The 24260-nt window shown below is 32.8% G+C and overlaps 1 long non-coding RNA gene across 3 annotated transcripts in view; it reads left to right on the top strand.

Annotated features, from left to right (window-relative positions):
* LOC114486021 (uncharacterized) overlaps positions 1–24260 on the top strand; it is a 133607-nt gene that overhangs the window by 10750 nt on the left and 98597 nt on the right. For all 3 annotated transcript variants that reach the window (XR_008616990.1, XR_003679267.1, XR_008616988.1), the window contains exon 2: positions 10311–10502. This is a non-coding gene — a long non-coding RNA (uncharacterized lncRNA). The remainder of the gene's footprint in view (positions 1–10310; positions 10503–24260) is intronic.

The raw sequence follows: 24260 nt of genomic DNA, 5'->3' as shown, positions 1-24260 counted from the left end.
TAGATATAGAGGTGCATGTATCTTTTTGAGTTAGTTTTTTTGTTGTTGTTTTGTTTTCTTTGGATAAATACCAAGAAGTGAAATAACTGGGTAATAAGTTTTTGAGGAATCTCCATACTGTTTTTCATAGTGACTACACTAATTCACATTCCCACCAACGGTATACGAGGGTTCCCTTTTCTCCATATCTTCTCCAACATTTGTTGTGTGAGGTGATATCTCGTGGTTTTGATTTGCATTTCTCTAATAATTAGTGGTGTTGAACATCTTTGCATGTGCCTGTTTGCCATCTGTATGCCTTCTTTGTAGAAATTTGTATTCAGCTCCTCCTCCCATTTTTTAATCAGGTTGTTTTTTGTTGTTTAGTTGTGTGAGTTCTTTACATATTTTGGATATTAACCTCTATCAAATATATGATTTGCAAATATCTTCTCCCATTCAGTAGGTTGTCTTTTTGTTTTGTTGATTGTTTCCTTTGTTTTATAAGAAGCTTTTTAGTTTGATGTAGTCCCACTTGTTTATTTTTGCTTTTCTTTCCCTTGATTGAGGAGAAACATCCAGAAAGATATTTCTAAGTCTGAAGTAAGAGAGTAGACTGCCTATGTTTTCTTCTAGGAGTTTTCTGGTTTCAGGTTTTATAATCAAGTTGTTAACCAATTTTGAGTTGATATTTGTGTATGGTGTGAGATAGTGGTCTAGTTTCATTTTTTTTGCATGTGGTTATCCAGTTTTCCCAACACCATTTATTGAAGGACTATTCTCTCTCCCTTGTATTTTCTTTGCTCCTTTATCATAAATTAATTGTCCATATATGTGTGGGTTTATTTCTAGGCTCTCAGTCCTGTTTCATTGATTTCTGTGTCTGTTTTTCTGCCAATAAAATGCTGTTTTAATTACTATAGATTTGTCATATATTTTGAAATCAGTGAGTGTGATACCTCCAGCTTTGTGCTTTATTCTCAGGAATGCTATGGCTATTCAGGGTTTTTTGTGGTTCCATATAAATTATAGGATTTTTTTTTGGTTCTATTTCTATGAAAATTGTTATTGGGATTTTGATAGCGATTGTATTGAATCTGTATTTTACTTTAGGTAATATGGACATTTTAACAATGTTAATTCTTCCAGTCCATAAGCACAGAATATCTTTCCATTTCTTTGTGTCTTCTTCAGTTTCTTTCAACAATGTTTTATAGTTTTCAGTGTATACCTCTTTCACCTCCTTGATGAAATTTATTCCCAGATATTTTATTCTTTTTGTTATGATTGTAAATGAGACTGTTTTCTTAATTTCTTTTTCTGCTTGTTCATTGTTAGTGTATAGAAACACAGTGGATTTTTATGTGTTGATTTTGTACCCTGCAACTTTATTTGTTTACTATATTTCTAATAGTTTTTTGGTAGAGACTTTAGAGTTTTCTATATATAAACTCATGTCATCCACTAACAGTGAAAGTTTTACTTCCATCTTTCCAATCTGAGTACATTTTATTTCTTTTTCTTGTGTAATTCTTCTGGCTAGGACTTCCAATACAGTGTTGAATAAGGTTGGTAAGAGTGGGCATCCTTGTCTTAATGCTGATATTAAAGGGATATCTTTCACTTTTTCACCATTGAGTATGGTGTTAACTGTGGTTTTATCATATCTGGCCTTTATTATATTGAGTTATGTTCCTTCTATACCCGTTTTATTCAGAGATTGTATTTTAAATGGGTGTTGAATCTTATCAAATGCATTTTCTGCATCTGTTGAGATAATTATATGACTTCTATCCTTCATTTTGTTAGTGTGGTGTATCATGTTGATTGACTTGCAGGTGTTGAACCATCCTTGCATCCCTGGAATAAATCCCACCTGTTCATAGTGTTTGACCTTTTTTATATTGTTGTTTTTAGTTTGTGAATATTTTGCTGAGGATTTTTGCATCTGCATTCATCAGAAATATTGGCCTATAATTTTCTTTTTTTTTCAGTTGTCTTTGTCTGGTTTTGGTACCAGGGTAATGTTGGCCTTATAAAATGAGTTAGGAAGTGTTCCTTCCTCTTCAACTTTTGATTTCTCCTTTGATTTTTTCATTGATCCAATAGTTTTCAGTAGCATGCTATTTAGTATACACATATTTGTGATTTTCCAGCTTTCTTCTTGTAGATGATATCTAGTTTCATACCACTGTGATCTGAAAAGATCTTTGAAATGATTTCAATCTTAAATTTGTTGAGACTTGTTTGTGTCCCAGCATATTATCTATCCTTGAGAATGTTCCATGTGCACTTGAGTAGAATGTGTTTCTTCTTCATATCTAAATGATATCTTCACTCTATAAAGCATTTTTGTCTGACAGTTGTTATCTTTCAATATATTGAGTATGTCAATTCACTCTCTTCTGGTCTGTAGAGTTTCTGCTGATAGCCTAATGGGGGTTCCTTTGTAGGTTACCATACTTTTTTCTCTGGCTGCCTTTAAAATTCTTTCTTTGTCATTAATGTTTGACATTTTTAACATAATGTATCTTGGAGCAATTATTTTTGCACTGAGATAATTAGGAGTTCTTTTAGCTTCATGAACTTGTGTATCCTGTTCCTTCTCCAGGTTTGGAAAGTTCTCAGCTATTATCTCTCTAAATAAACTCTCTGCTTCTTTCTCCCTCTCTTCTCCTTCTGGAAGCTCAATGCCCTAATGTTGCCTTCCTAATAGAGTCAGTATTTTCTCATAGAATTTCATCCTTTTTAAATTTTTAAAAAGTTTTCAAAGATTATACTCTATTTATAGTTATCATAAATTGTTGGCTACATTCCCTGTGTTGTACAATATAGCTTTGTAACTTATTTTATACATAATATTTTGTATGTCTTCCTCTTTTTAGATATTCTCTCTCACCTAGCTGTACCATTTCTAGATTTCTGTATTCGAGCTCACTAATTCTCTCTTCCACATGGTCTGCCCTATTTTCAGTGCTTTCTAATTCATTCTTCATTTTGTTTATTGAGTTCTTCAGCTACAGAATTTCTTCTTTTTCTTTTTAGAGTTTTTATCTCTCTGATAAAGCATTCCTTTTGTTTTTTCATTTTATTCCTAAGTTCATTGATCTTTCTGTTTTCTTGTAGCTCATTGAGTTTCTTCATGACAGCTATTTGAATTCTCTATCAGTAGATCACAATATTCAGTGACTTGAAATTCAGTTTCTGGAGATTTACAGTTTTCTTTTGTGGTGCTGTGCTACTGTGCTTCCTCATGGTGCTTGATGAGATGTTCCTTTGCTGGTGCATTTGAAATAGTGAGCACCTTTCTTCTTGAAGCAAAGCTTTTCTTTTCTTTCTTTCTTTTTTTTTTTTTAATTTTTTTAAACTTGATTCTAAAGATTTAACAGGTTAGTAATTAGAGGCCTTTCTTTTTCCAGTAGGTGCCGCTATAGCACAAGCTTTTAGTTTCTTCTACCTGAGCTTTCTAAGGTTATATTTGAAAGGAGGCACTTTCCACCCTCCATGCATCTATCAGAGGTGTCACCTGATGCCCTTGTTGTCACTGCTTGTGCCTTTGTAATTATTGGTACCTTGGTGTTGCTGGCACAACTGACAACATCTTCTGGGGACTGGGATGGTGGGTGCCTCCACTGTGTCTGGGGTCTCCTGGATGGCAGTCTCCACTGCCACAGGGAAAAGGGGAGGGTGAAGCTGGGGTTGCAAGTATGTCTTCTGTGACCAGGGTTGCCTAGTTTTTGTGTGCCACCACTGTGGGTGGTGGGGGAAGAGCCACAGGCTCCTCCACAACTGGAGGGACAGGGTCGTAGGCCCCACTGCCACTGCTATCTGATTCCCTGTGGTCAGGAGGCCAGTGACATGTGCACTGTCTCCCCCAATGCTACTAGGTTCTCTGGGACTATGGGCTTAACCTCTGTGGAAGAAGGTCTCACAGACACCACCTCCACTGTTCCCATGTGTTCCCCTCCATTATATGTTCCAATCCACCCACCCTTACATGTTCAGTTGTGTGCAATTCTCTGGTGTCCTGTTGTTTGGTGCAGAGGTACTTTTGTTGAGTTATGGATGTTTTACTGGTTGTAGATTGAAGGGGATAGACAAAGGGAGCATCTCAAGCCAACATGATGCTGCCATCGCTCTGTACTTTTCATCTTCTTAATAACGATTTTCATAAAGCAAAAGTTTTTTTATTTTAATGAAGTTTAGTTTATTATTATTTTTGTAATTGTATGAATCCTACTTATGGTATTATATCTAAGAATTCTTACCAAGCACTAGGTCCTAAAGATTTTCTACTATGTTTCCTTCTAAACTTTTTTTGGTTTTCAGTCTAAATCTATGATTTGAGTCCATTTTTATACAAGGTGTGAGGTTTAAGTTGAGTAAGGTTCTTTTTTTAAAAAAATCTGCTTATTGATAGTAAATTACTGCAACACCGTTTGTTAAAAAGGCTATACTTCCTGCATTGAATTCTTTTTGTACCTTTTAAAAAAATCAGTTCTGTGGGTCTATTTCTGGGTTCTCTGTTCTGTTCAATTGATCTATGTATCTATCCCTCCACCATTATTATTATAGCTGTTTAAGTCTTCAAATGAAGCACAGTGATTTCTCTCACTTTATTCCTTTTTATCAAAATTATTTTAACTGTTCTAGTTCCTTTGCCTTCTTATATACATTTTGGAATAATCTTGCATATATGTACAAAAAATTTTTAGCATTTTGATAAGAATTTTGTTAAAACTATATATCAATTTGAGGGGAATTGATCTTCTTACTGTATAGAGACTTTCAATCCATGAACATGGCATATCTCTCCATTTTCTTAGACTTTCTCTGAGTTCTTGCAACAACATTGGCTAGTTTTCAGCACACAGCTTCTTTGTCTAATTAGATTTATATCCAAGTATTTTACTTTTATTTTAAACAATTTAACGTGACATTGCATATTTAATTTCAATTTCCACATATCCATTGTTAGTATATGGAAATACAACTGATTTTTAAAAATTTTAACATTGTATGCTGTGACTGAACTCACTTATTCTAAGAAGTTTATTTTTCACATTTCTTGGGCTATTCTGTATAGACCATGATTTTATCTACAAATAGGGACGATTTTCAGCTTTATTCTTTCTATGCAATCTGTATATCTTTCATTTATTTATTTTGCCTTATTTTGATAACTAGGACTTTCAGTACTATGATAAATTGCAGTAGTGAGTGTGGACATCCTTCCCTTGTTCCCAATCTTTGGGTGAAAGCATTCAGTCTTTCACCATTAAGTATGATATTAGCTGTAGGATCTTTTTGGTAAATATTCTGTATCAAGTTGAGGAGGTTCTACTCTATTCTTAGTTTTGTGAAATATCACAAATTGCTGTTCAATTTTGTTGACTGCTTTTTCTGCATCGATTGATGTATTGAGATTTTTTTTGTAGTCTATTTATATGGAGGATTACATTGATTGATTTTTGAATATTGACCAAGCCATTTTTCTATTGTTCTATAAAATGTTAGATGGATGTTATGGTTTCCAACTATAATTTTAGATTTGTCTATTTCTCCTTTTAGTTCTATCAGTTTTTGGTTAATACATTTTATAACTCTGTTGTTGGAATTGCTGTATTTTTTTAATGGATTGGCACTTTTCTCCTTAAGTAATGTTTCTCTCTGCCTCTCTGTCCTTGGTGATTTTCTTTGCTCTGATGTCTACTTTATTTGATGTGAATAGAGCCCCTTCGTCTTTTGTCTGATTCATGTTTGTATGGCATATTTTTCTCTTTCTTTTACATTCAGCCAACCTATTTTATTACATTCAAAGTGACTTTCTTACAGAAAATATATAGTTGGCTCATTTTTTTTTAATCCACACTATTGATCTACATTGTTTATTGATGCATTTAGACCATTTACATTTAATTTACTTACTTACAAGTCAGAATAAATTCTTCAACTTTGTTTTGTTTTCTGTTTGATTCCTCTGTTTTTTTGTTTCTGTTTACTTTTGCCTGCCTTCCAGTGCATTATTTTTCACTTTCTAGAATAACATTTTGATTTAGTATAATATTTTTTAGTTTATTTCTTTGTATACCATTTTAGTGGTTATTCAATGTATTATATTTATATACCAAATTTGTCACAGTCTACTAATTTCAACATCATACCATTATAAGCTAAGTGTAGAAAACTTACCTCTCTTTAAATCCATTCAGCTTCCGCATTTATAGTATAACTGCCTTAAGTATTTTTTCTACATACATTGAGATCAACATCAGATGATATTATGTTTTGCTTCAACCATCAAAATAATTTAGACAACACAAGATGAGAAAGAAAGTTTATTATTTTTACCCATGTATTTGTTCTTTGTGTTGTTCTTTTTTCCTTCCTGATAGCAATAAATTATCTTTATTTTTTTTTTTCATCTGAGAATGTCTTGATTTTCTCTTTATTCCTGAAGTATAATTTTGCTGGTGATAGAATTCTAAGTTGACAGTTCTCTACTTTTAGCACTTGAAAAATGTGCCACTTCTTTCTGGACTGCATGCTTTCTGATGAGAGATCCACTTTCAGTCAAATTGTTTTTCTCCTACAAGCAAAGTGTTATTTTTCATGTGCTATTTTAAAAATAATTTATTTTGTTTTAGTTTTCAAAAGTTCTACTGTGATTTGTCTTCTATGAATTTTGTGGGGCTTAACCCTTTTGGGGTTTGCTAAGTCTCTTGAACCTGTAGGTTTATGTCTTATGCCAAATTTGGGACATTATCAGTCATTATTTCTTCAAATATTTTTTTAGTACCACCGTCTTTATCCTGTGTTTCTGAGACCCCCAATGATATAAATGTTAGATCTTTTGTTAAAATCCCACAAGCCCTTAAGGATATGTTTTATATTTTTGTTTTATTTTTCCAGTGTATTTTCTCTCTGTTGAACAAACTAGGTAATTTATATTCTACGTTTGAGTTTAATGATTCTTTACTCTGTCCTCTTCATTCTTCTGTTGAGCCCATTCTTTGAGTTTTCAATTTAGGTTATTGCATTTTTTTGTTCTAAAATTTCATTTTAGGGAATTCCCTGGCAGTCCAGTGGTTAGGACTCTGCATGTTCCCTGATGAGGATGTGGGTTCAATCCCAGGTCGAGGAACTAAGATCCCACAAGCTGCACACACGGTATGACCAAAAAAGAGAAAAAAAAATTTTTTTTAATTAAAAATAAAATAAAATTTTTGTTCTTCTTTGTATCTTCTGTTTCTTTGTTGAGACTTTTTTTTTCATTTATTTCCAGCATGTTCTTCATTGTTCAGTGGAGCATTTTTATGATAACTGCTGTAAAATCCTTTTCAGATAATTCTGACATCTGTGTCATCTTGGTGCTGATATCTGTTGATTTCTTTTTCTCATTCAAGTTGAAGTTTTTCTGGTTCATGGTTTTTATGATGAATGATTTTTTTAATTGAAAATTGATTATTTTAGTATTATGAGACTCTGGAAATTATTTAAATCATGTTTTAGTAGTCTTCTTCTGTCACCTTTCCACTGCGGAAAGGGATACCACCTCTTTAGTGCCAGATGAGGGTAGAAGTCTTTGTTCCCACCCAGAAAGGAGGTCTGGTATGAAATTTCAGGTCTCCACTAGGCCTCAATGATTACACTGGCTGGGAGGGGAGCAGTACCTTGTTACTGTTCCCCACATGGCTTCCATGGACACCACAGTGCAGGGAGTGATAGTGAAATTTTGACCATCCATTAGGCCTCCTCTGACACCACCATAGCAGGGAGGGACAGGATATGTCACTACTGCCCAGTGGGGATGAAAATCCTGGCTCCTCAACTCAACTTTTTAAAAATATCACCACTTTCCCCTCCCCACCCAGGCAAGGAAGGAGGTTTTGGAAGCTTTGTTGCAGCCTGGTGAGATTAGAAATTTAGTCTCCTCATGGGCCTGTGCTGGCAAAAGTGGGATGGGGTGGTGATTATTGTGTTTTGGTAGTATTTGGCCAGATTAGAACAATTATTGTCTGAAAGCTTTCTTCTTGCCAGGCTGCCCCGTTTCTGGTACTTTGGCTAGAGAGAGCAGACTTTTGTTTGGCCTTTGTATTTGTCTTTGCTTATTGGCATTTCTGAGTTGTCAGCTTCTCTTGCACCCAGTGTGGCATAATACATGAAGCAAAAGGAAAATCCAGGGAACAACAGCCACGTGGCTCCTCAGGTCCTCAGCTTCATAACCATTCTGCCTTCTTTTCCCCACCTTGAAGAATTACCTTGTTTGTTTTATATATAATGTCAGTGCTTTTAGTGTGCTTAGTGGGAAGAATAGGGAAAAGTACATTGAAACCATCTTTCCTGATGCATAACCCCATTAACTATTTTCATTATAAATTTATTTTTTCTAATAATCTCAACTTAGGTTTTGTCTCTTCTGTCTCAGAATGTTACTTGAACTAGGTTTACTCATAACCACCGTAGAATGTAATCTAATCTAAGTAATGTCGAAAAGGAAGAAAAATAAAAAACTTAGGAAGAAAACGTAAGTGTGTAATGAACTTTCTTAATCACAGAACTTCTCTGACCCACTAAATATTTCAAAACACCCAGGCTTGGTTTATATGATACCCATGAAATGGCTGTGTTTCTATCAATCTATATTTTGTGTTTCTGTCACTATTGTTGATTGTCCATGAAACTTCGTGGCAATATAATTAAAATAGAAAATGGCTACATATAGTGGAAAAACCTCATGGTTAGAAATGAAGAAAAAATCAAATTTGTCCTGGATGTAGTTAATTTTATATCAGTATTTTTAAGTAAAATGATCATTATAACTTGAATGAAAACTGAAAGAGAGGATAGAAGACCTCAGTTCTTATCAAGTTTTAGCCACTAAATGGTGAAGGACCAAAGACAGATCTCTTTCCTTGGACTCTATTCCAGCTCTTGCATGGTAGGGGGACTGGAATAATATGTCATCTTTAAGGTTTCTTTCAGAATAATCTGATGGGGAATTCCCTGGTGGTCCAGTGGTTAGGACTCCGTGTTTCCACTGAAGAGGGCACAGGTTTGAACCCAGTAAGGGAACTAAGATCACACAAGCCACAGGGCATGGCCAAAAAAAAATGCAGAATAATCGAATGAACTATGTATGCTTACTGATTAAATAGTGTAGGTTAATGCTACTTGATCACAAGTCATCTCAGTTCTTCTTGTGCCCTCAGTGCTTACTCTCCATCTCTCAATCCCTCTGGATATGATGACTGGACATGAGTTGTCCAGGCAATTAGTTTCTGTTTTATTATTATTATTTAAATATTATAGTTAGAAAGAATACATCATTCAATCTAAGTGACATGTAAGGTCATTTTTTTTTCTTGGAGCATAAGGGAGAAATTTATTTGGACTATGACATGGGGATTTGTACACATGGATAGATTATGAGTAATAGAGAGTCAAAGCTGGATTTACAGGATTTAAAGAATTAGAATTTCTACAGACATGTAATTTTGGTAGGAAAGCAAATGTTTTCCTTTTATCCTGGTACCTATTCTTTCCTGGCATGCACATGCAAATGCATGGGTACCCACATACCCACATTATTAATAATGCAAGATATTTAAGAGACTGGCATTGGTTTAAAGAGCAGTTTAATGGAATTCATGCAAATATTTTTATAACTGAGACAAGTTTGCAGTCCAAATGACATTTGCCCACCCCCCACAATCTCTACATGAGGCATGTAAATGATCAGGTCTTAGAACAAATAAAATTATGCTCTATTTCCATAATTATAATCCAGGGGCTACTCTTACAACAGTTAGTTTTAACTGGATGTATAAGGTAAGATTTATCTGTTGTCACTTATGGATAATCAAATTTTCCATTACCCAAAAAGCAAATCCTGATGCTATCAGGAACTCTTAATGATATTTAGTCCTGACTCCTCTAAGAAAGGAAAGAAGGGTTGTGGACAGACAATAGCAAAATTTCTTATAGTATGATTAGCTCATCTTTTTCCAAATGCTTTTTCTGTTGGCCAGATTACCATTCAGAATCCAATTTTGACATTCTCGAATGACTCATTTGCCTGGATTATTCATATATAATGCATGTGTTATTTTTTGGTGCAGGATCGTAAGGCTTTTGGAGACTGAAACAAGCTTTATTTCATTATGACTGATATTCTAATGTTCCACATAATTTTTATTGCAGAATGGAGGTGGCAGCAAGGAGGTGGTGATGGATTAATAGCTATTATAATTATTTCTCAAATAATTGCTATTTTTTTGTCTTGATTCCACCTCACAAATGTATTTATTTCAAAAACATTTGTGTTCTAGATGATTAATGATTTCTCCAAATTATCTTGTGACCTGGGACACTATTATCACAATCAACTTTAAGAAGAGATTAAAGGGACTACATACAGTGGCAAAATCAAGAAGATTTAAGGCAAAACAGATACAATGTATGAAAAAACATAATTTAAAACCCACCAGGAACATTCACTGAGGATTTATGTGCCAAATGTGGTAAGTTTTTTTTTATTAACTCATTTTATCTATTATTATTGGATATATTTGTATATTACATATATTTTACTTTGGAAAACAAACTACATGTTAAAAACAGAAGTAACTTACATTTATTTTAAAATATTTGTTAATCATAGATATAATGTAAAGCATTAAGTTATAAAACAATTTAATCAACAAAATTTTCTTTGTTTCAACATCATTCTGAAACCTATTATTCTTTTTATTTTATTTTATTTTAGTTAAGTATAATAAATTTGTCATTATTGGATTTTTCATCAGGACCTTTATAATATCTCAGAATTAATATTCTAAGTCTAAATATTGTTCAAAATTATTTTAGTTAAGTCTATATCAAGCCCTAATAAGAAGAAAAAGAATAAATACTTAAAGTTTTATCTGCTGTTTTCCATTTATCAACAAAAATTAATTGAAAAATCTTCATCTCTGTTCCACATAAAATGATGATTCTCTCTTGCCTTAATAATCTAACTGGTCTCTAACATTACTTTTTTCTTGCCTACAATCTAATATTTCAGAGTATTTCTTATTGAACACAAAAATTATCATGTTACCTCTTTTCTTAAACTTTTCTATGGCTTCACCTTTTATTGGGAGAAATACCAAATCCGTATCACAGTCTGCAGGCTACAGGGTATGATTCCTCTCTTCTTCACCAACTTCTCCATCATGGTCTATTAGTTGGTAGGACTGTCATAACAAAATAGCACAGACGGGGTGGCTTAAACAACAGAAGTTTATTTTCTCAGTTATGGAGGCTGGAAATCCAAGATCAAGGTGCCAGTAAGGCTGATTTCTCCTGAGACCTCTGTCTTTGGCATGCTGTCTCTTGGCTTTTAGATGGATGGATGCCTTCTTATGGTGTCCTCTCATGACCCTTTCCTCTGTGTGCATGCATCCCTGCTATCTCTTCTGTTTCTTACAATGACACCAGTCATATTGGTTTAGGGCCCCACCCTTATGACCTCATTTTACCTTAATTACCTTAAAAGCCCTGTCTCCATTCCAAATACAATCATATTAGAGGCTAGGGCTTCAGCATATGAATGGAGGAAGGCACAATTCGGTCCTTAACAGTCCATGCTCCATTAGGTCTCTGTCTTACTCTTGTATCCCCAGAGTCTATCATAATATCTTACATGTAGAAGAGGCTCAAGAAGTATCTGTTGAAAGAATTAGAGAATGAGTGCACTTAAGTATTCAACGTGCAATATGCCTAAGCACTCTACATGTCTCTAGAAATAAGATGAAGACCTATTTTCACAGAGCTCAAACACACACACACACACACACACACACACCTACATAAAGTAACGTGTAAACAAGTTTTAGTTGTTAGTTGCTAGGCACAGATATTTCCACCTGTAAAATGGGCATATTTTCACTTCCAGAGGAAGAGCCCCAGACATACAAAGAAGAACTAGACATAAACAATCATTGCCCTTGAGAATGACTCTGGATGGACCAAGTTCCCACTCCGGTTCCTGTTCAGTGTGCCTTTGGTAGCTGTCACAGTTTTGACCTAGGCTGACCTATGGGAGTCCAGTAGTTCTCTTTATGGGAATTTACTGCATTGGCGTACCCTTTCCTATGTGGATCAAAGTTCTCTCAGAACACACATATATATACCATTACCATTACCATTCAGAAATCAAAGGAAACTTTGGATGTACTGAGCCATCTTTCTTAGAAGTAAAGGGAAATTATAAATATTTTCATTTATCATTTATCATCATCATCATTATCATCATCTATCTGTCCACATCATGTACTTCTCTCTGAGCTTCTCCCTGAGCAAGCAATCCAAGAGACCAAGATGGGATGCCTTTATGAACTAGCACCATAATTCTGTCATGCATAAATGGCTATACAGTCTATCTGTGATTCAGTGTGGGAGGGAACCCCTTGAATATCAGGAGGCAAGATCACTCTGAGAGCCATCCTGGAGGCTGGCAACTACATATGTTTGTTTGAATTTATAAAATTAAGATCATTTAATAAATATTTTAATATATTAAAATATTTTAATTTATTCAACTTTTAAAGTCATTAATATACTTTTAAATGTTATGTTTAATTCTAGAATAATAGTTCATTGTGTAGCTGTGGGCAATTGTGTAGTTATAATTATTTAACATATCTCCTATTATTGGAACATTTAGGATGTTTAATTGTTTGCCATTTTAAAACAACCAATGAGAAAATAGTGCTAAATCTTTACACAGAAATAAATTAAAATGTATTGTCAAAATGCATTACTAGAATTAGAGTCTCTGGGTCCAGTGGCACAAACCTGAATAAGTTTTGGATAATTGGAAAATTATTCTCAAAAAATTTGTTTTTATTTATTTTCCTATTATCAGAGAATTGTGGGTTATCTGTACTTTTTCTGATTTAATAATCAATAAATAGTCTTAATTTTAAATTAATATTTCTTTGATTACTAATTCTGCTGAAATTTATTCATAAGCTCATTGGTGATTCATATTTGGGGAAATGCATATATATATATACATTAATATGCAAATATGCATAGATATACATATATAGATTATTCTAAAGTTTTCTGTTTCACTCTTTTTAATGAATTCTTAGAATCATTAAAAGTATAAATCTTGTTTTTTAGTAGACTTTTTGTTAGAACAATTTTAGATTTACAGAAAAATTGAGAAGATATAGTTTTTCTTATATTAACACCTTACATTAGTAGGATACATTTGTTACAATTAATGAGCCACTATTGATGGATTATCATTAGTTAAAATCCAGGTTTCCTTAGTTTTTACTTAACATCCTTTTTCTGCTGCAGGATACCATTTAGGATACCACATTACCTTTAGTTGTCACATCTCCTAAGCTTCATCTTTGCTGTGACAATTTCTAAGATTTTCGTTGTTTTTGATTGCCTGGCCAGCTTTAAGGAGTACTAATTGGGTATCTTGTAGAATGCTCTTCCATTGGAATTTGTCTGATGTCTTTTTTTATGGTTAGACTGCAGTTATAGGTTTTTAATAAAAAGACTTCAGAGGCAAAGTGCCATTTTCATCACACCATGTCAAATGTACATGTTATCAAAACGATTTATCACTGTTGATGTTGACCTTGGTTACCTTGCATAAGTGATGTTTGTCAGATTTCTCCACTATAAAGATTCTCTTTTTATTTATTTTTTTACTTTGTATAGTTCACACGAAAAGAATGAGAAATTATGCTCCTTTCATTGAGTGTAGAATATCTACATAAAACATTTCTAATTCTTCTGCATGGGAGATTTGATTCATCTCATTTATTTATTTACTTACTTATTCAATCATCAATATATATTTTATTATGGCCACATAGATATTTGTTTTATACTTTAGATTATTACTTTATTTATTGCTCAAATTATTTGAGCTTTGGCCATTGGGAGCTCTTTCAGTGGATCCTTTGATTTACTTCTGTCAATCTAGGTGTTTTGTTTTTGTGTTTTCTGAAATTTTTTTTTACATTTTGGCACTATTAGAGGTTCCAGACCTCTAGGTTCATCTTGTATATTTCCTGCATCAATACAAGAGGCAGGAGTTCTCCATAGAAACTCTTTTTTGGTTTGTTTAGTTGGTTTTGTTTTTGTTTTTGTTTTTTCTTTTGTAGTTGAAAAATGGTATGAGAAACCAAGATATGGTACTAGGTATCCTCATTTCTACCAGGGTTTTGTTTCTAGGCCCAATCAGCTGATGGAGCAAATAAATGTATGTGTCTATGATAGTTTATTTACCATATGTATAAATATTTCTATTTGTAACAGTATATATATGTATATACATATATATATTTTAACAAAACATGAGTCCCTACTGATATCTCCAACTCTAATTCATTAACATATGGATCATTTTAACCTTTTCCTCTTAATTATCTAGTAATTCCCACTCCAAATAGTGAGAAACCTAGCTCCTACTGTCTGCCATTCAGTTACTTAATTGTTCAATCTCTGTATATATGTATAAAATATCAGAATTATTAGTCCATTCATCCATGGGAAACTGCTTTATTAACCAGAATGCAGGGCTTATGTGCACTTCTCTTGACTTTAGTTTTATAATTCCATTCGTTTCCAAAGTTACATAGGGCAACACCTTGTCCTACCCTCTTCAGTGAGGTTGTTTCATACCTTTGAAATAGCAAATTCTTTTGTCTTTTGTCTTTTTCCATCCTGGGATTTCTGGACTTCTTAAATGAGGTTTTTAAAATTTGCATCATTAACTTTCACATTTTGTGCTATAAAGTTCTATAGGTTTTGGCCAATGCATAATAGCATATATCCACCATTGCATTATCATACAAAATAGTTTTACTGTCCTCAAAATTCCTTTGTATTTCAACTATTTAATCCACTTCCAAACCTCTGGCAATCACTGATCTGTTTACTGTCTCTATGTTTTCCAATTTCCAAAATGTTATGTAATTGGAATCCTATAGTATGGAGCCTACTCACATTGCTTCTTTCATGTAGCAATGTACTTTGACGGTTCATATGTGTCTTATTGTGGCTAAATAGCTCATTTTTTAATATGGATGCACCATAGTCTCTTTATCCATTCATCTATTAAAGGACATCTTAGTTGCTTCTAAGTGACTTTGAATAAAACTTTTATAAACATTTGTGTGCAGGTTTTTATGTGGACATAAAGTTTCAATTCATTTGGATAAATACCTAGGAGCATGATTGCTGGGTTTTAGTGTAAGACTATGTGCAGATTTATAAGAAACTGCTGAACTGTCTTCTGAAGTTGGTGTACCATTTTGCATTTCCACCAGCAAAAAATTAGAGTTATTTTGGTTCTGCCTCCTTGCCAGCATACAGTATTATTAAGGTTTTTGGGTTTTAACCATCTAATAGGTATGAAGTGCTATCTCATTGCTATTTAAATTTCCAATTCCCTAATTACAAATGGTGTTGAGCATATTTTCATGTCTTTATTTGTTACGTGTTTATCCTCTTTGGTGGGCTGTCTGTTCAGACTATTTTGCTCATTTTGATTTGGTTTGTTTGTTTTATTACTGTTGAGTGTTAAGTGATTTTTGTTTTATTTAGATACAACACCTTTATCATGCATGTGTTTCACAAATATCTTCTCCCATTTTGTGGCTTGTATTTTCATTCTCTTTACAGTGTATTTTTCAGAACAGAAAATGGATCATCTTTCGGTGTTGTATCTGAAAACTCATCACCAAACCCATGACTACCTAGATTTTCTATGTTCTCTATTAGAATTTTTATATTTTTCCATTTTATATTTAGGCCTATGATCCATTTTGAATTCATTTTTATGACAGATATAAGGTTTCTTTCTTTTTCTTTCTTTCTTTCTTTCTTTCTTTACATATGAGGTCTGATTGTTCAGCAACATTTATGGAAAAGATTTTCTTTCTTCATTGAATTGTCTTTGCCCAGTTGTCAAAGATCAGTTGACTGTATTTGTGTGGGTTTATTTCTGGGATCTCTATTCTGTTTCATTTATCTATGTGTCCTTTTTTTTCACCAGTACCACCTTGTCTTGTTAACTGCAGCTTTATAGTAAGTCATGAAGTCAGGTAGTGCGAGTCCTCCAGCTTTGTTCTATTTCTTCAGTATTGTGTTGACTTTTCTGCATCTTTATTTCCCATATAAACTTGAAAATAAGTTTGGAAATATGTATAAAATAGCTTGCCGAGATTTGATTGCAATTTCATTGAATATATAGGTTAATTTTGATAGAGCTGTCATCTTAACAATAATACCTCCTCCACTCCATGAATATTGAGTATAAAAATAATGCCTTTGTTTGTCTATCTTTGGTTCATGCAGTGATGTATTACTAGTAATTTATGTTATAGTTCATATTTATATGGTTTGATTTTGGAACTGTTAATATTTAAATTTATGAAGGGTTTTTTGGGTATATGAGTTAATGAAGCAATGAATCCTTTTGTTTTTGCTTCATACCCTGATCTGTAAATTCCTATTTATCAAGTGCTAATTTTTATACCCCAGAGGTGTCAGTGTCTTCCTTTTTAACATTGTTTTAATACTATGGTTTTTATAATGGTTTTTATAGTTATGCCTTTGTTACACTTTCTGATGGTTAGCAGGGCTGATACTCCATTGTTACTCTTTCATATCTAAAACATACTTGACTAATTTTATGAAGTCCAGTTAGAATGTTAGATTCCTACGGTGTTATTTTTTATGGGAGTCCGAAAAATACTCTCTTTCTCCCCATTAGAATCCCTGCCTCCTCCAATCAATCACAAATTCTATAACCATTATAAGATAGTAATCTCTAGGCTCAAGGGGAGGGGCGGGTAGGAGGGAGGATGAGAGAAAACTGAGTAGAAACTTATGAATTACTAGCCATATATTCTGATTATAGTCTCCCAAGTTAGGGGTTTGATTCTGAAGTGATATTCACAGAAAGCGTAATATTATAGAAATGCTTTACAGGAAATGTAATTTTATTGTACATTGTGAGCTCAGAAAATAAGCATTGAGATGCTTTGGTACATCAAAGTGACATTAGGTGAATGTCAGGTAGAAATTGGAATTAGATGGGTAGTTGTCCTTAAATATCAACACTTGATCTGTAAATCTAAGGAGACTTGATAGCAGCAGTTCTAAACTTGAAAGCTTAATGAAAGAACATGAATTTAAACAAACAAATGAACAACAACAAAACTGCTACTGGATCCAAAAGAAAAAAAAGTTTAATATTTTATGTTTCCTCAATAAAATGGGAGAAATCAATACTTTTATAAAGTAGAATCCAAATTCTCTAAGGAAAGAATACAATGAGAAAGAATCCAATGAGATGAAAATAAACAAAACAAACAAAGCAGAACTAGATGAAAAGGGAGATGAAAGAGAATTACCCTGAAGGATTGCAGGGAAATAAAAAAGAAAGTAGTACAATTTGAATTTAAATTTAAAACATTATAGGTTAAAACTGATAAAGCCTAAATGAATCAGTGACATGGAGAGCAAATTGGAAATACTCTTCCAGAACACAGAATAAAATGATGTAGTTATAAAAATATTAACTGAATTGTGTTTTTTGTGAGTACAAACAACTAAGAAACTATTTTCATTAATTTATTTCAATACATATGTCACATATGCACATAAGTACATAGATATTCATATATTTATTGTATTTTCTTCAGCATATCAAGGATAGCAAAGGCTTCAGACAAATATATGATGTTCTGCAATGATAAAATATTTTTAAAATCTATGTTGCTATAATGGCTGTCCATTAGCCACAAGTGATCACTGAACACTTAAAATGTGGCTAGAGCAACTGGAAAACTAAACTTTTACTTTCATATAATTTTAGCTAGTGTTAAATTTAAATAGCTACACATAGCTAGTAGCTACATTTTAGACAGCACAGAATAGAAATTAATTAGGGGCATTGTAATGTTATTGATTAAATCATTTGATTTTCAAAATATCATCTATCCAGGCTTTCTCTAATTACCTGCCTCCTATCAATTCTCTAATTTTTTGAGGAATATTTTACACATAGCATATGCACAAATCTAAAGTGTACAGCTAAATAAATTTTTACATATGTCAAAATCCATATAAACACTACCCAGATCAAAATTTAGAATACTTTCATCATTTCAGAAGGTTTTCTTGTTCCCCTTTTTAGTTAGTATCCCCTTTGAAGAGTAATCACTATCCTAACATTTAGCATTATATTTTGGCTTGTTTTGAAGTAATATAGATAAAGCAATAATTTGTATTTTTTGTATCTAGCTTCTCTCTCTCACTGTGGTTGAGATGCATGCATTCTGTATATAACAGTAGTATGGTGTTTTCTGTTACTGTATTGTGTTGAACTTTATAAATATTTATAAACATATACAATATTTTTTTTACCATCTAGGGTGGGGACATTTGTTATACCTACAGTATTAGACTATTATGAATAAAGCTGCGAGTACATTCTTCTACATGTTTTACACGTTTTGGTAGATAGATAGGTCAATCTCCAAATCAAAAACTCTATTTGAATGTTAAAAGAGCTATAAGAGAGTTTCCAAAGGGGTTTGTACCAATGTACATTCCTACTAAAAATGTAAAAAAGAACATATTTTAAATATCGAGTAACTGAGTTATAGAAAATTAAGTAGTTTGACCAACATCATAGCCAGTAAATGCCAGAGCTGGGATTTAAATGAGGAAATGTAGAACTAGAGACTGTCCTCTTAATCACCAAATTATTCCACAAACTACTAAACAAACAAATATTACCAAACTGACACAAAAAGAAGCAGAAAATCTGACTTATCCTAATAGCAATAGAAAATTTGAAGCAATATTTTTAAAAAACCACACAAATGAAATTCTAGTATTAGATTTCTTCTTTGGTTGGTGCTACAAATAATTAAGGGAATAGATATTCCTAATTTTATGCAAGGTTTTCTAGATAATTGGAAGAAAGAATACTCTTCAATTTGTATTGTTAGCCCAGTATAATTTTGATACATAATCCAAAAGGATATTATTTCAAGGACAATGGAGCCCAATCACACTCATGAATATACAAATATATTATTCAATATATTAGAAACTGAAACCCCCTAATAAGGAAAATGATATCTCATGACCACATTTTATTTATATCAGGAATGCAAGATTCTTTAGACATTAGATAATTAAGTAATTCACCATATTAACTATTAAACATATAAAGCTATATACTCATTTATAATCATTTCTATAGAGGTAGCAAAGGCATTTATAAAAATCCAATATCCGTTAGTGATTTTAAAAAGGCTTAAAAAGCAAGCAAACAGAAGGTAGTTTACATAACCTGATGATAAGTACAAAAATTCCGCAGTGAACATCTCACTTAATTGTCAAATATTGATATAATTTCCACTGAATTCAAGAATAAAGTAAGAATATTGTCTATTACAATTTCTATTTAACATTTTACTCAAGCTTCTAGCCAAAATAGTAAGACAAGAAAAAAATAAAGTTAAAAATACTATAGCTGAATTACACTAATTTTTAATGATATATATATAATCTAAAAGGATCTAAGGATAAAAATTTAAATTAATAAAAGAGTCACAAACTTGCTGGAAACAAAAATATATATGCATATATTTATGTATATAATATACATCTTATTTCTATCAACTAGATACAAACAAAAATTAAATTAAAAGCACTATTTATAATAGCATCAAAATATGATATACCTATGAATAATTTTTATAATTATGCAAGACTTCCATGCAGAAAATTATAGAAGTTCCAACACAATAGCAGCCCAGTAACTCTAGAAGGATAACAAAAAGCTGTAACAGCCACAACATATATAGAGACTTAATAAAATATGATAATTAACATAATGTGATAATGCTTTGAAGTAGAAAAATTTTATTAAAAGACATAATAGTGTTAAAAGTAAATGAGCTACTAAGCTATGAAAAGACATGGAGGATCCTTAAATGCATATTACTAAGCAATAGAAGCCAATCTGAAGAGGCTACATAATATGTAGAAGTGTATGATTTCAACTATATGACATTCTGGTAAAGCTATGGAGACAATAAAAAGATCATTGTTTGCCAGAGATGGAGGGAGGGAAGATAAATAGGCAAAGCACAGAGGATTTTTAAGGCAGTAAAAATATTCTGTATGTTATTATAATGACAACTGTATGTCGTTATGCATTTGTGCAAACCCATAGAATATACAGCACTAAGAGTGAACTTTAAGATAAACTATGGACTTTGAGTGATTAGGATGTGTCAATGTAGGTTCATTCTTGGTAACAAATGTACCACTCTGGTAATTGATATTGATAATGGGGAAGGCTATGCCCATATGTAGGCAGAGAGTGTAAGGGAAATCTCTTTACCTTCCTCTCAATTTTGTTTTGAACCTAAAACTGTTCTAAAAAAAAATGAAATCTTTAAAAAATTAAATGTAAGAATTTTAAAATAAATATGTTATCTTGTAATATACAACAAACAACTCCTTAAAAACGAAATTGTCCTAAAAATTAAAGAGTATTTTTTTAAAAAAAGACAATAATAATAGTCAAGATAGTGTGGTAATGCTTTGCAATAGATAAATAAAACAATAAGACAAAAGTGATCCAGAAAGATAAGCAAATATATATGGATGCTTGATATATGGCAGAGACATACATTTGCAAGTAATTAAAGAAAGGACTGACTTTTCAACAAATGTTGCTGACTATTGGATGACAGTTCTCTCTAGGTCTCTCATGTTTTTCTGCATGTCTTTTGAGCAGAGGCACCAATTGCCTTTGGTTTAGACTCTCTTTTCAAGGATTTTTGTATAGCAAACAGACTTGAAAGTTAACGATACTATCTCCACCACACCCTTACCCCCCAACAAAGAGCAAGTTTCTCTACTGTCCCGTATACTAAATGTAATGTCTTCTGGGGCTAAACCGAAGAATACTTGCAGCCCATTATAACAAAGATACGTTCTTTAAGCTCAGAGTCCTCTCCTGTAATGTACCCCACTGCATGTGTGGGTGTTATCTGGTCCTCTTCAAATTTCCTTCTGGAAAAAAGGAATTGGAAAACTTGTACACATGCTAATTCTCTGGCTACTGCTAATGCTGTGGTTAGACAACTCTACTTTGTCTCTGACACAGAAGCCGTTTCTTTTGCTAACATCCATGAAACTGTGGTATGCTAACTTGTTGGCTTGCAATTAAGAGAAAATTTCAGTTTATTTTCCATTTTTGTCACTGTCCTTATAGCATATCCATAAGGAAATTAAAATATTGGGAAAAATCAAGGAAGTGGCTAGCACAAAACTCAAGATTATAGTTATCTCTGGGAGAGAAAAGCAAGGAAGATTTGATTAGAGAGAGGTACTCAGTGGAGTTTCTGGTATGTGGACAATATGCTGCTTCCTCACCTGGGTAGTAGTTAAATGGATGTTGAATTTATAATCTTTGTTTAAACTATGCATATGTGTTTTATGTACTTTTCTCTATGTTATAATAAAAATTGTTAACATAATAAATTAGGTACTCAGTGAGGGTAATATATTTAACATTTAGAACTTTGCATACAGTAAATACTAGATAAATTTTTAAAAGAAAGCAGCATGTGCATATTTTATGTTTATCACAATACTTAATTGTTTAAAATGTAAAATAATAACCCTAGAAGAAAATAAAACCAAATGCTAATAATATTTATCTCTGAATGGTATGAATACAGGCTTTCTTTTGCCTCATATCTTTACATTAATTTTGTAATTTTTACAATAATTAGTATGTAAGTGGGATAGAAAACTTCTTTAAGTTAACAAAAACAAAACAAAGAATCTAAAAATTTTCTCTATCACATGTATTACTTACTCTATGGATAACCTGTAAAAAATATGCTGATATATGGAAATAAATACCCATTTATGAGAGATTAAGATACTAGGAATCATACAAAATTCTTCACACTAAAAGCATAAGGCAAGATTCAAGAACCGCAAGAGATAATTCAGTCTAGACGTCTAAATCAGAAACTCAGAAAGGACTAGATCAGCTAGAGGGGTTTACCAGGACCCTATGTGAAGCAAAGTGTATGACTAGCATAGAATGCTCACAGCAGTCATTAAAATGTTCTCTCACTTGCTTTAGTAAAAATAATGATATATTAATAAAATAATAATGATTTTAATATGCAACAAAATATCAATTTATTGAGTATTTACTTCGAGAGAAGCACTATGCCAGCAATTCACATGCATCATCTCATTTAATTCTCTTGGCAACTCAGTGAAGACAACTCCTAGTCCCATTTTACTTATATGGAATAATTGAGATTAGAGGCTTTTAAAGTAACTAGTCTCAGGTCACACAGCTAGTATGTGAGGAATCAAGGCAGAAACTCAGGCTGTCTGAGTCTAGAACTAGAACTTATTCTAATACGAAATGAAATATGAAAACATTTTTCATTGATGAAAATATGCAGCCAAGAATACTGACATATTGTTTTAATCATTTAAATGAAAGATATCCAGAATCTTCGGAATAATACACTTTTCTGCCTTACCCGTTCTCTACCTCTGGGGCATGACTTCACATTTTCTTTTATTTGTTAGTTTAGGAAGACAATAAATATTAAGACTCTCCTTGGGAAACATTGCATGAAAATATATTGTAATAATAATATCTCCCAACTTTTGACTATTGATATATGGTACTTTCTAAAGTCAGACAGGTACATACAGAATCCTGCTGCTGCCTTAAAATCTTTGGTTGTGTTATAATAGCTCACTGATACTCAACTTCCTCATCTGCAAAATTTTCATAATAAAATTCCTAAAGTGGTTATACTAAAATGGGATAATTTAAATGAAAAAAATGCCTAGTTTTATAAATAACTAACTAGTTTTTTTTTTCTGTTTGGTAGAGAGAAGAGACAGGGTAAGAAAATGAAGGGAAGAATACTTCCCTTATGGAGGCCTCCCTACCTCCACAGATTTTCTACCCACAACATTCTCTAATCAATTCACCTCACATTGAAAAACTATGCCAAATTATTGGTGGTGAGTCTAGATTGTTTAATGTGAAAATCATAATGTGCAACAGTTATTTGTTAGTTACTATACTCCAACTTGTGTGTTTTTTCCATACCACCAAGTAATCCTGATGACAGCTGGGTATCCTACAATACAATTCAACTCATTTATGACACTGTCTATGTAATACTCTATCATTTGGTCCCACATGTTAAGGGTCCAGTCCTACAAAACTGCCCCCCACACCCTTCAGATATCAATCTCAAGTCACCTGTGCTCCTGACCACCCTGCTATAGATTGGAGGTTCCTATTACCCCCTCCTTGGGCTGGATTAATTTGCTAGAATGGCTTACAGAACTCAGAGAAACATTTTACTTACTAGAATACCTGTTTATTATAAAAGGATGTAACTCAGAGACAGCCAGATGAAAGAGAGGCATAGGGCAAGTTATGTGGGAAGGGGTAAGGAGCTTCCATGCTCTCCGGGTGTGGCACTTTCCCCAGAACTCCATGTGTTCAAAAACCCAGAGGCTGTCTGAACCCAGTCCTTTGGTTGTTTTTTTCTCTTTTTTTTTTTTTTTGAGCCTTCATTTCATAGGCATGATTGACTTAAACATTGTCTTAGGAGATTCATTAAACTTCCAGTACCCTCTCCTCATTAGGATGGGACTGAAATTCCAACCCTCTAATCAAGTTGTTGGTTCCCTTAGCAGCCAGCAGCTGCCATCCGTAAGGTGCAATTCAAAAGTCACCTTATTAACAAATACTTAGGCGTGGTTGAAAGGAGCTTGTTGTGAATATCAAGACACCTTGATAGCAGTTACCACTTAGGAAATACCAAGAGTTTTAGGAGCTCTGTGCCAGAAAAGCAACACAGACCAAATATATATTTCTTATTATAAATTACATCACATATAAATACCCATATATGCATGTAGATTGTGTGTGTGTGTGTATTTCTTCTTTTTCTTTAAATTGGAGTATAGTTGATTTAAAATGTTGTGTTACTTTCTGATGTACAGCAAAGTGAATCAGTTATACATATATCCACTCTTTTTTTTTAGATTCTTTTCCCATATAGTTTATTACAGAGTATTGAGAAGAGTTCCCTGTGCTATTAGTTACCTATTTTTATATATTCTAGTGTGTATATGTCAATCCCAATCTCCCAGTTTATCCCTAC

The sequence above is a fragment of the Physeter macrocephalus genome, chromosome 4 (assembly GCF_002837175.3).
Source record: "Physeter macrocephalus isolate SW-GA chromosome 4, ASM283717v5, whole genome shotgun sequence".
In the NCBI taxonomy this organism is placed as follows: Eukaryota; Metazoa; Chordata; class Mammalia; order Artiodactyla; family Physeteridae; genus Physeter; species Physeter macrocephalus.
This window is presented reverse-complemented; position numbering and strand designations above follow the sequence as displayed.